The sequence below is a fragment of the Arachis ipaensis genome, chromosome B1 (assembly GCF_059453495.1).
Source record: "Arachis ipaensis isolate K30076 ecotype BB chromosome B1, ASM5945349v1, whole genome shotgun sequence".
Taxonomy (NCBI): Eukaryota; Viridiplantae; Streptophyta; class Magnoliopsida; order Fabales; family Fabaceae; genus Arachis; species Arachis ipaensis.
Window position 1 is genome coordinate 91,108,068 of NC_142436.1, and position 12,170 is coordinate 91,120,237.

General features: G+C 36.8%; 1 non-coding gene across 1 annotated transcript; it reads right to left on the bottom strand.

Annotated features, from left to right (window-relative positions):
• Positions 1–6,742: 6,742 nt before the first annotated feature.
• LOC148577447 (small nucleolar RNA R71) lies at positions 6,743–6,846 on the bottom strand. Its single transcript, XR_015904020.1, has one exon. It is a non-coding gene; the product is annotated as a small nucleolar RNA R71 (small nucleolar RNA).
• Positions 6,847–12,170: the final 5,324 nt, after the last annotated feature.

Genomic DNA, 12,170 nt, shown 5'->3' on the forward strand with positions numbered 1-12,170 from the left:
AGTCCTCTCATCAATGGCATACTAAAAGGATACCACCACCTCGTCCACTCAAAAGCAAGAAAGGAGGAGGAAATCGGACAGAATACTATGAATATCACTAAATCTATGGACATCCTACCAATGAGTGCTTTGACTTGAAAAATGTTATTGAGAAATTGGTAAGAGCAGGATGACTAGATCAGTATTTAGCCAATAAATCGGATGAGGTCAGACGAAGAGAACGACCACCTCCCACCCCAGAGAGACACATTCACATGATAAACGGAGGATTTGCAGGAGGGGAGATCTCAAAATCATCTCACAAAAGGCATCTCAAAGAAATATATCATGTCGAGGGAGGAGAAGGATCACCCAACCTCCCTATAATTACTTTCACCCACGAAGACGCGACAGGCATCATCCCAGGACATGACGATCCTATGGTCATCACTATCATATTGGCCAATGCAAACCTCCACCGCACACTGGTGGACCAAGGAAGCTTGGCGGATATCTTGTTTAAACCCGCCTTCGATAAACTCGGCCTGTAGGAGAAAGAACTTAGAGCATATCCGAACAGCTTGTTTGGACTAGGAGACACTCCAATCCAACTGCTTGGATACATCTCACTACACACAACCTTCGAAAAAGAAACCCGATCAAGGACACTCAACATAGAGTACATTGTAGTCGACGTAAGCTCAGCCTACAACGCCCTGATAGGTCAGGCAACATTGAATCAGCTCACAGCAGTAGTTTCAACCTCGCATCTATTCATGAAATTCCCAACTCCAGAAGGGATTACTACGATAAAAAGAGATCAAAAAATAGCACGACGCTGTTACAATGAAAGTCTGAACCTCAGAGGCAAAGGAGAAGAAATCCACACCATCGAACTTGAGGGAGTTCGAGGTCGGGAAGAACTTCGCCCACAACCTGAGGGCAAAATCGAAGAAGTCCAGATCGGAGATACCCCGGACAAAACAACAAATATTGGGGCAACCCTGAAGAAAGTGGTAAAGAAGCCCTTGATACAATTCCTAAGGGATAATGTCGACCTATTCGCATGGAGGGCTGCAGACATGCCGGGCATAGACCCCAAGCTAATGTGCCATAAATTGGCAGTATAACCAGGATCTCGGCTAGCACAGCAGAAGCGTAGGAAGCTTGGACCGAAAAGATCCCAAGCTATGGAAGAACAGGTACAAGCTCTACTGGAGGCAGGATTCATTAGAGAAGTCAAGTACTCCCTATGGCTAGCCAATGTTGTCTTGGTGAAAAAGTCGAATGGGAAATGGCAGATGTGCACTGATTACACTAACCTCAATAAAGCTTACCCAAAAGATCCCTATCCACTCCCAAATATCGACACTCTAGTGGATGCCTCCTTTGGATACAAGTACCTCTCGTTTATGGATGCTTATTCAGGATACAATCAAATCCCAATCTATCCACCCGATCAGGAAAAAACCTCATTCCTAACTCCAAAAGCAAACTATTGTTATCTCGTCATGCCATTCAGACTCAAAAACGCAGGAACTACTTACCAAAGATTAATGAACAAAGTCTTTGCAGACCATATCGGGAAACTCATGGAGGTATATGTAGATAACATGTTGGTAAAAATACAGAGTGAAGAATCGCTACTATCCGACCTCACCAAAGTGTTCTACACCATAAGAAAGCATGGTGTGCGACTCAATCCATCAAAATGCACCTTTGCAGTAGAAGCTGGTAAGTTCTTGGGCTTCATGCTCACACAAAGAGGAATTGAGGCAAACCCAGACAAATGTCGGGCAATACTCGGCATGAAAAGTCCGACCTGCGTCAAAGAGGTACAACAACTCAACAGAAGACTGGCAGCCTTGTCCAGATTTCTAGCCGAATCGGCCATAAGATCTCTCCCCTTCTACGCCACTTTAAAGAAAGGAAAGAGGTTCGAATGGACAACGGAGTGCAAGCAGGCTTTCCATGATTTCAAACGGTCTATTTTAACTCGACCATGAGAAGGAGAACCGCTAGTATTATACCTCGATGTAGGAAATTAGGCAATAGCCTCAACTCTAGTCAGAGAAGACGGGAATGGGCAACAACCCATCTACTTCGTCAGCAAAGCTCTACAAGGGGCAGAACTAAACTATCAAAAGATAGAGAAGTTTGCCTACGCCCTCATACTAACTTTCCAACGACTTCGTCCCTACTTTCAAGCTCACACCATCAAGGTCCGGACTAATCAGCCCATGAAAGGCATTCTCCAGAAGACAGACTTAGCGGGAAGAATTCTACAATAGGCAGTCGAGCTATGTAAGTTCGATCTTCAATACGAAACTCAAACGGCCATCAAGTCCCAATACTTGGCCGACTTCATTGCTGAGTACACTGACACTCTGGGAACTTCCACAGAATGAAACCTCTACGTAGATGGCTCTTCAAACAAAACTAGAAGCAGCACAGGCGTGATAATAGAAAGCGATCAGGGAACCCAAATCGAACTTTTCCTCAAATTCGGGTTCCCTGCTTCAAACAACCAGGCCGAATATGAGGCACTACTAGCTGGTTTGAAGTTGGCTAAGGAGGTTGGAGCTCAAAAGCTTATCATCTTCAGTGACTCACAAGTAGTCACCTCACAAATAGCAGGGAGCTACCAAGCCAAGGATCCCACCATGAAAAAGTACTTGGACAAAACCCGGGAACAACTCGGACAACTCGGGGAATATGAGGTCCGCCACATACCTCGGGAACAGAATGCTCGAGCTGATGCACTCTTGAAACTAGCCAGCACCAAACCAGGGGGCAACAATAGAAGCCTTATCCAGGAAATACTGCAGAATCCGTCAATCTCGGAAGAAGAAAAAGTCCTAGCCATAACAGGTCTGGATCAAGGATGGATGACTCCCATAATTAACTACCTCAAAACAAAAACACTCCCTAAAGATAAGAAAGAGACGAATAGGTTAAAACGGGAGACACAATACTACACCATTGATGAGCGGATAATTTATACGCTTTTTGGCATTATTTTTACATAGTTTTCAGTATAATTTAGTTAATTTTTAGTATATTTTTATTAGTTTTTAAATAAAAATCATATTTCTGGACTTTACTATGAGTTTGTGTGTTTTTCTGTGATTTCAGGTATTTTCTGGCTGAAATTGAGGGACCTGAGCAAAAATCATATTCAGAGGTTGAAGAAGGACTGCAGATGTTGCTGGATTCTGACCTCCCTGCACTCAAAGTGGATTTTTTGGAGCTACAGAACTCCAAATGGTGCGCTCTGAATTGCGTTGAAAAGTAAACATCCAGGGCTTTCCAGAAATATATAATAGTCCATACGTTTCTCGAGTTTAGATGATGCAAACTGGTGTTCAACGCCAGTTCCATGCTGCATTCTGGAGTTAAACGCCAGAAACAGGTTGCAAAGTGGAGTTAAACGCCAGAAACAGGTTACAAACTGGCGTTCAACTCCAAGAGAAGCCTCTACACATGTAAAGCTCAATGCTCAGTCCAAGCACATACCAAGTGGGCCCCGAAAGTGGACTTCTGCATCATTTACTCATTTCTGTAAACCCTAGTAACTAGTTAAGCATAAATAGGATTTTACTATTGTATTTACATCTTTGGAACATCTTTTGTTCATCTTTAGTTTTATCTTTAGATCACGTTTGGGGGCTGGCCTCTCGGCCATGCTTGGACCTTCATCACTTATGTATTTTCAACGGTAGAGTTTCTACACACCATAGATTAAGGTGTGGAGCTCTGCTGTTCCTCATGGATTAATGCAAAGTACTACTGTTTTTCTATTCAATACAAACTTATTCCGCTTCTAAGATATTCATTCGTACTTCAATGTGAATATGATGATCGTGACAATCATCATCATTCCCAACTTATGAACGCGTGCCTGACAACCACTTCTGTTCTACCTTAGATTGAATGGGTATCTCTTGGATAACTAATACAGGGGACCGAGTCCAAGATATTAGAATCTTCGTGGTATAAGTTAGAACCCATGGATGGCCATTCCTGAGATCCGGAAGTCTAAACCTTTTCTGTGGTATTCCGAGTAGGATCTGGGAAGGGATGGCTATGACGAGCGTCAAACTCGCGAGTGCTGGGCGTAGTGACAAACGCAAAAAGATCAATAGATCCTATTCCAGTATGATCGAGAACCGACAGATGAATAGCCGTGCTGTGACAAAGCATCTTGGACCATTTTCACTGAGAGGACGGGAAGTAGCCATTGACAACGGTGATGCCCTACATAAAGCTTGCCATGGAAAGGAGTAGGAATGATTGGATGAAGACAGCAGGAAAGCAGAGGTTCAGAGGAATGAAAGGCATCTCTATACGCTTATCTGAAATTCTCACCAATGAATTACATAAGTATCTCTATCCTAGTTTATATTTCAATTATGTTTTAATTATCAAATCTCCATAACTATCTAAATCCGCCTGACTGAGATTTACAAGGTGACCATAGCTTGCTTCAAGCCGACAATCTCCGTGGGATCGACCCTTACTCACGTAAGGTTTATTACTTGGACGACCCAGTGCACTTGCTGGTTAGTTGTGCGGAATTGTGACAAAGTGTGATTCACGTTTGAGAGCACCAAGCCATTGGCGCCATTGTTGAAGATCACGATTTCGCATACCAAGTTTTTGGCGCCGTTGCCGGGGATTGTTCGAGTTTGGACAACTGACGGTTCATCTTGTTGCTCAGATTAGGTAATTTTATTTTAATTTTAAGCTTTTTATTTCCTATTTTCGAAAAATACAAAAAAAATTATTTTCCTCTTTTTCGTTTTTCCACGTTAGTTTTCGAAAAATCAAAAAATAAATTTATAAAATCATAAAATCAAAAATATTTTTGTGTTTCTTGTTTGAGTCTAGATTCAAGTTTTAAGTTTGGTGTCAATTGCATTTTTTTAATTTTCTAAAAAAATTATTTTCGAAAATTTCATGCATTGCATTCTTCATGATCTTCAAGTCGTTCTTGACCAGTCTTCTTGTTTGATCTTCATATTTTTTTTTTGTGTCTTTCCTTGTTTTTCATATGCATTCTTGAATTATTAATGTCTAAAGAATAAAAATTTTTAAGTTTGGTGTCTTGCATGTTTTCTTTTCTTGAAAATTTTTCAAAAATAAGTCTTGATGTTCATCTTGACATTCAAAGTGTTCTTGGTGTTCATCTTGACATTCAAAGTATTCTTGCATGCATCATGTGTTTTGATCCAAAATTTTCATGCATTGAATCTTTTTGATGTTTTTCTCTTTCTTTATTAAAATTCAAAAATCAAAAAAAATATCTTTCCCTTTTTCACTCATAAATTTTCGAAAATTTGAGTTGACTTTTTCAAAACTTTTTAAAATTTAGTTGTTTCTTATGAGTCAAATCAAATTTTCTATTTAAAAATTCTATCTTTTTCAAATCTTTTTCAAAAATCAAATCTTTTTCAATTTTTCTTTCATATTTTCGAAAATTTCAAATTAATTTTCAAAATCTTTTTCTTATTTTTATTCCATAATTTTGAATTCAATGCTAACAATTAATGTGATTGGTTCAAAAATATTAAGTTTGTTACTTGCCTAATAAGAAAGGTTCAATCTTTAAATTTTTAAATCATATCTTTTTGTTTCTTGTTACTCAAGTAATCAACTTTAATTTTCAAAATCAAATCTTTTTAAATTTCTTTTTCGAATCTTTTTCAAAATAAGTTTCAATCACATCTTTTTCAAAATCAATTTCAAAACCTCTTCTAACCTCTTATCTTTTCAAAATTAATTTTCAAATCTTTTTTAATTAATCTTATCTTTTTGTTTAATTCTTATCTTTTTCAAAACTACCTAACTAACTCTCTCTTTCTAATTTTCGAAAATCTCTTCCCTCTTTTTCAAAAATTCCTTTTTAATTAATTAATTGTTTTAAATTTAATTTAATTTCATTTTTCTTTTTAATTTTCGAATTTTAATTCTAATTTTAATTAAAAACAAAAATATTTTTATTTTCTTTTTATTTAATTTTCGAAATTCTCTCCCCCTCATCTCATTCTAATTATTTCATTCATCTACTAACACTTCTCTTCCACCCAAAATTCGAACACCATCCTCCTCTCTTTGTTCGAGTTTTTCTCTTCTCCTTCTTACATTCTTCTTTTCTTCTACTCATATAAGGAATCTCTATACTGTGACATAGAGGATTCCATATTTTCTTTGTTATTCCCTTCTTTGTCATATGAGCAGGAACAAGGATAAGAACATTCTTGTTGAAGCTGATCCTGAACCTGAAAGAACTCTGAAGAGGAAGCTAAGGGAAGCTAAAGCACAACTCTTTGGAGAAAATCTGACAGAAAATTTTGAAAAAGAAGGAGACATGGCCGAAAATAATAACAATGCAAGGAAGATGCTTGGTGACTTTACTGCACCAAATTCCAATTTACATGGAAGAAGCATCTCAATTCCCGCCATTGGAGCAAACAACTTTGACAATAAACCTCAATTAGTTTCTCTGATGCAACAGAACTACAAGTTTCATGGACTTCCATCAGAAGATCCTTTTCAGTTCTTAACTGAATTCTTGCAGATCTGTGATACTGTTAAGACCAATGGGGTTGATCCCGAGGTCTACAGGCTTATGCTTTTCCCGTTTGCTGTAAGAGACAGAGCTAGAGTATGGTTGGACTCTCAACCTAAAGATAGCCTAAACTCTTGGGATAAGCTGGTCACGACTTTCTTAGCCAAGTTCTTTCCTCCTCAAAAGCTTAGTAAGCTTAGAGTGGATGTTTATACCTTCAAACAGAAGGAAGGTGAATCCCTCTATGAAGCTTGGGAGAGATACAAGGAACTGACCAAAAAGTGATCTTCTGACATTCTTTCAGAATGGACCATCGTGGATATATTCTATGACGGTCTTTCTGAATTATCTAAAATGTCATTGGACCATTCTGCAGGTGGATCCATTCACCTAAAGAAAATGCCTGTAGAAGCTCAAGAACTCATTGACATGGTTGCAAATAACCAGTACATGTATACTTCTGAAAGGAATCCTGTGAGTAATGGGACGCCTATGAAGAAGGGAGTTCTTGAAATTGATACTCTAAATGCCATATTGGCTCAGAATAAAATATTTCCTCAGCAAGTCAATATGATCTCTCAGAGTATGAATGGATTGAAGGAATCATCCAACAGTACTATAGAGGCATCTTCTGAAGGAGAAGCTTATGGTCCTGAGAACCCTGCAATAGAAGAGGTGAATTACATGGGTGAACCCTATGGAAACACCTATAATCCCTCATGGACAAATCATCCAAATTTCTCATGGAAGGATCAACAAAAGCCTCAACAAGGCTTCTCATGGAAGGATCAACAAAAGCCTCAACAAGGCTTTAATAATGGTGGAAGAAATAGGTTTAGCAATAGCAAGCCTTTTCCATCATCCACTTAGCAGCAGACAGAGAGTTCTGAGCAAAATCCATCTAGCTTAGTGATGAACGGATAATTTATACGCTTTTTGGCATTGTTTTTAGGTAGTTTTTAATATGTTTTAGTCACTTTTTATTATATTTTTATTAGTTTTTAAATAAAAATTATATTTCTGGACTTTACTATGAGTTTGTGTATTTTTCTGTGATTTCAGGTATTTTCTGGCTGAAATTGAGGGAACTGAGCAAAAATCTGATTCAGGCTAAAAAAGGGCTGCAGATGCTGTTGGATTCTGACCTCCCTGCACTCGGAATGGATTTTCTGGAGTTACAAGAGTCCAAATGACGTGCTCTTAATTGCGTTCGAAAGTAGACATCCAGGCTTTCCAACAATATATAATAGTCCATACTTTGCTCAAGGATAAACGACGTAAACTGGCGTTCAACGCCAGTTCCATGCCGCATTTTGGCGTTAAACGCCTGAAACAGGTTACAAGTTGGAGTTAAACACCCAAAACAGGTTACAACCTAGCGTTTAACTCCAGAAACAGCCTAGGAACGTGTAAAGCTCAAGTCTCATCCCCAGCACACACCAAGTGGGACCCAGAAGTGGATTTCTGCACTATCTATCATAGCTTATTCATTTTTTGTAAACCTAGGTTACTAGTTTAGTATTTAAACAACTTTTAGAAATTTATTTTGTACCTCATGACAATTTAGATCTGAACTTTGTACTCTTTGATGGCATGAGTCTCTAAATTCCATTGTTGGGGGTGAGGAGCTCTGCTGTGTCCCGATGAATTAATGGAATTATTTCTGTTTTCTATTCAAACATGCGTGTTTCTATCTAAGATGTTCATTCGCACTTCAATATGATGGATGTGATGATCCGTGACACTCATCACCATTCTCAACCTATGAACATGTGCCTGACAACCACCTCCGTTTTACCTTCGATTGAATGAGTATCTCTTGGATTCTTTAATCAGAATCTTCGTGGTATAAGCTAGAATCCATTGGCAACATTCTTGAGAATCCAGAAAGTCTAAACCTTGTCTATGGTATTCCGAGTAGGATTCAGGGATTGAATGACTGTGACAAGCTTCAAACTCACAAGGGTTGGGCGTAGTGACAAACGCAAATGGATCAATGGATCCTATTCCAGCATGAGTGAGAACCGACAGATGATTAGCCGTGCGGTGACAGTGCACCTGGACCATTTTCACTGAGAGGACGGATGGTAGCCATTGACAACAGTGATCCACCAACACACAGCTTGCCATAGGAGGATCCTTGCGTGGGTGAAGAAGAAGACAGGGAGAAAGCAGAGATTCAGAGGACAAAGCATTTCCAAAACTCCAACATATTCTCCATTACTGCATAACAAGTATTTATTTCATGCTCTTTTATTTTTTGCAATTCAAACTGATAATCATAATTAATCTCCTGACTAAGATTTACAAGGTAACCATAGATTGCTTCAAGCCAACAATCTCCGTGGGATCGACCCTTACTCACGTAAGGTATTACTTGGACGACCCAGTGCACTTGCTGGTTAGTTGTGCGGAGTTATGAAAAGTGTGAATCACAATTTCGTGCACCAAGTTTTTGGTGCCGTTGCTGGGGATTGTTCGAGTTTGGACAACTAACGGTTTATTTTGTTGCTTAGATTAGGAAAAATTTTTCTTTTTGGGTTTAGAGTCTTCTATTATTGTTTTTGGTTGAAGTTTTTTTTAAATCCTTATTTTCTGTTTTTAAATTTTTCAAAAATTTTATAAACTGATAATTGAGTTTTTCTGTTTGAGTTTAGTTTCATATTTTAAGTTTGGTGTCAATTGTATTTTTTTATTTCCGTTTAAATTTTCGAATTTGAATTCATTGTTCTTTCTTAATCTTCAAGTTGTTCTTGTTTATTTCCCTTGTTTGATCTTTAGTTTTTCTTGTTTTGTGTGTTTTCTTGTTTTTCTTGTGCATTTTTGAATTATCAGTATTCAAAAAAAAAATTATACATTAAATACCTTTATTAAAACACTTTAAATATAGCTCAATTGTGTAGAGCAGTGTGCTTATGTTCTTGGTAATTGGAAATTTTCTTTCTAAAATCTTTTCAAAAATAATTTTTCTTTGAATAAATCTTGTGCCAAACTTTAAGTTTGGTGTTCTCCTGTTAACTTTTCTTTAGTTTTCAAAAATTTTATTTTGGTTTTCTAAAAATTTTAAGTTTGGTGTTCTTTCTTCATGTTCTTGTTGTTCTTGTGAGTCTTCAAAGTGTTCTTGAGTCTTCCTTGTGTTTTGATCTTAAAATTTTTAAGTTTGGTGTTCATTGGTGTTTTTCCTCCAAAATATTCGAAAACAAGAAGCATTAGATCTAAAAATTTTAAGTTGTGTGTCTTTTGTGTGTTTTTCTTTTTCATCATAAAATTCAAAAATAAAAAAAATATCTTCTCTAACTATTTTTGAGCAAATATTTCAAAATTTTTTTAAAAAAATTCAGATTTTTATTTTAAAATTTCTATTTTATCTTATCTTAGTTTTAAAAATTTCAAAATTCAAATCTTTTTCAAAAAAATCATATCTTTTTCAAAAATTTATCTTATCTTATTTCAAATTTCAAATTTCAACTTTCAAAATTTCAAAATTCAAATTTCAAAATTTAAAATTCAAAATCTAATTTTCAAATTTAAAAATAAAATATTTTCAAAATTTAAATCTTTTTCAAATCCTTATCTTATATTGTTGACTTTTTCGAAAATTCAAAATTCAATTTTGAAATTTCAACTTTCAAATTTCAATTTTCAAATTTCAATTTTCAAAATTTCAATTTTCAAATTTCAAATTTAAAATTTCAAAATTTAATTTTCAAATTTAAAATTTAAATTTCAAAACTTTTTAATTTAAATTCCTTATCTTCTCTTACCTATCTTATCTTATCTTATCTTTTCTAATCTCAAATCTTAAAATCAAATCTTTTTCATATCTTTTCTTTATTTTATTTTATTTTATTTTCTTACAAGTATCTTTAATTTTAAGACATATCTTTTTCAAAACTTCCTAACCAATTTCTCTCTCCTCATTTTTTTTCGAAAATCCTCACCCACATCTTTTTCAAATATTTTTAATTAATTAATTTAGTTTTCAATTTTCTTTTATTTCTTTTTCGTCTAATTTTCAAAAATATATTCAATTTTTCATTTATTTTATTTTATTTAATTTAATTTTACTTTCGGTTTAAAAAAAAAAAATTATTTGCAATCCGCATCATCTCACTTTCTCCATCATGGACCTAAGTGGAAATGAACAGTCCAGAAGGACTCTGTGGTCATATACTAACCCCATTACTGCTGCATATGGGAGTAGCATCTGTATACCTCCCATCAAAGCAAGCAGTTTTGAGCTAAATCCTCAGCTCATTGTCATGGTGCAGCAAAATTGCCAGTATTCCGGTCTTCCACAGGAAGAACCTATTGAGTTTCTGGTGCAGTTCTTGCAAATTGCTGACACAGTGCGTGACAAGGAGGTAGATCAGGATGTATACAGGTTGTTACTGTTTCCGTTTGCTGTAAAAGATCAAGCTAAAAGGTGGTTAAATAACCAACCCACAACAAGCATAAGAACATGGAAACAGTTATCAGACAAATTCCTGAATCAATATTTCCCTCCGAAAAGGATGACACAGCTAAGGCTGGACCTCCAAGGCTTTAAACAAGAGGATGATGAATCCCTAATGCCTGGGAGAGGTACAGAGGGATGCTAAGGAAATGCCCCTCTGAAATGTTTTCAGAGTGGGTGCAATTAGACATCTTCTACTATGGGCTTACAGAAAGAGCTCAGATATCTCTAGACCACTCAGCTGGTGGATCTATACACATGAGAAAAACTATTGAAGAGGCTCAAGAGCTTATTGATATAGTTGCTAGAAATCAGCATCTGTACATAAGTAGTGGGTCCTCCATAAAAGAAGAAGCCAAAGCAGGGTCTACTGAACTTGGTCCTCTAGAACAAGTTGCTGAACTCAATCAACAATTGTGCTTTCTAACAAAACAGCTAGCAGAATTCAAGGAGATGCTACAAGACACTAAAAATGCTAATAAAAATATGGAGGCACAATTGAATCAGACAAAACAGCAATTATCAAAGCAGATAACAGAAGAGTGCCAGGCAGTTCAATTAAGAAGTGGAAAAACATTAAATACCTCACTTCAGAGCAGCAGAAAGCCAAGGAAAGAACAACTGACAGAGGATGAGCAAAATATCATCCAAAATCCCTCTGAGGACAGTAAGAGCCCAGAGAGGAACAATTCTGGCATTCAAACACCAGAAACAGGCAAGGAGCTGGCGTTAAACGCCCAATGGAAGCTCAGCTCTGGCGTTCAAACGCCAAAAATAGGTAAGAAGCTGGCGTCCAATGCCAATCAAGCTTCTAAACCTGGCATCCAAACACCAGTGAGGGATCAGACACACACAAGTGCTGATAGCAACCCTTCTAAAAAGGCTTCTCCAACCATCTCTGTAGGAAATAAATCTACAGCAACTAAGGTTGAGGAATACAAAGCCAAGATACCTTATCCTCAAAAACTCCGCCAGGAGGAGCAGGATAAGCAATTTGCTCGCTTTGCAGACTATCTCAGGACTGTTGAAATAAAGATTCCGTTTGCAGAGGCACTTGAGCAAATACTCTCTTATGCCAAGTTCATGAAAGATATCTTGAGTCATAAGAAGGATTGGAGAGAAACTGAAAGAGTTCTCCTCACTGAAGAATGCAGTGTAGTCATT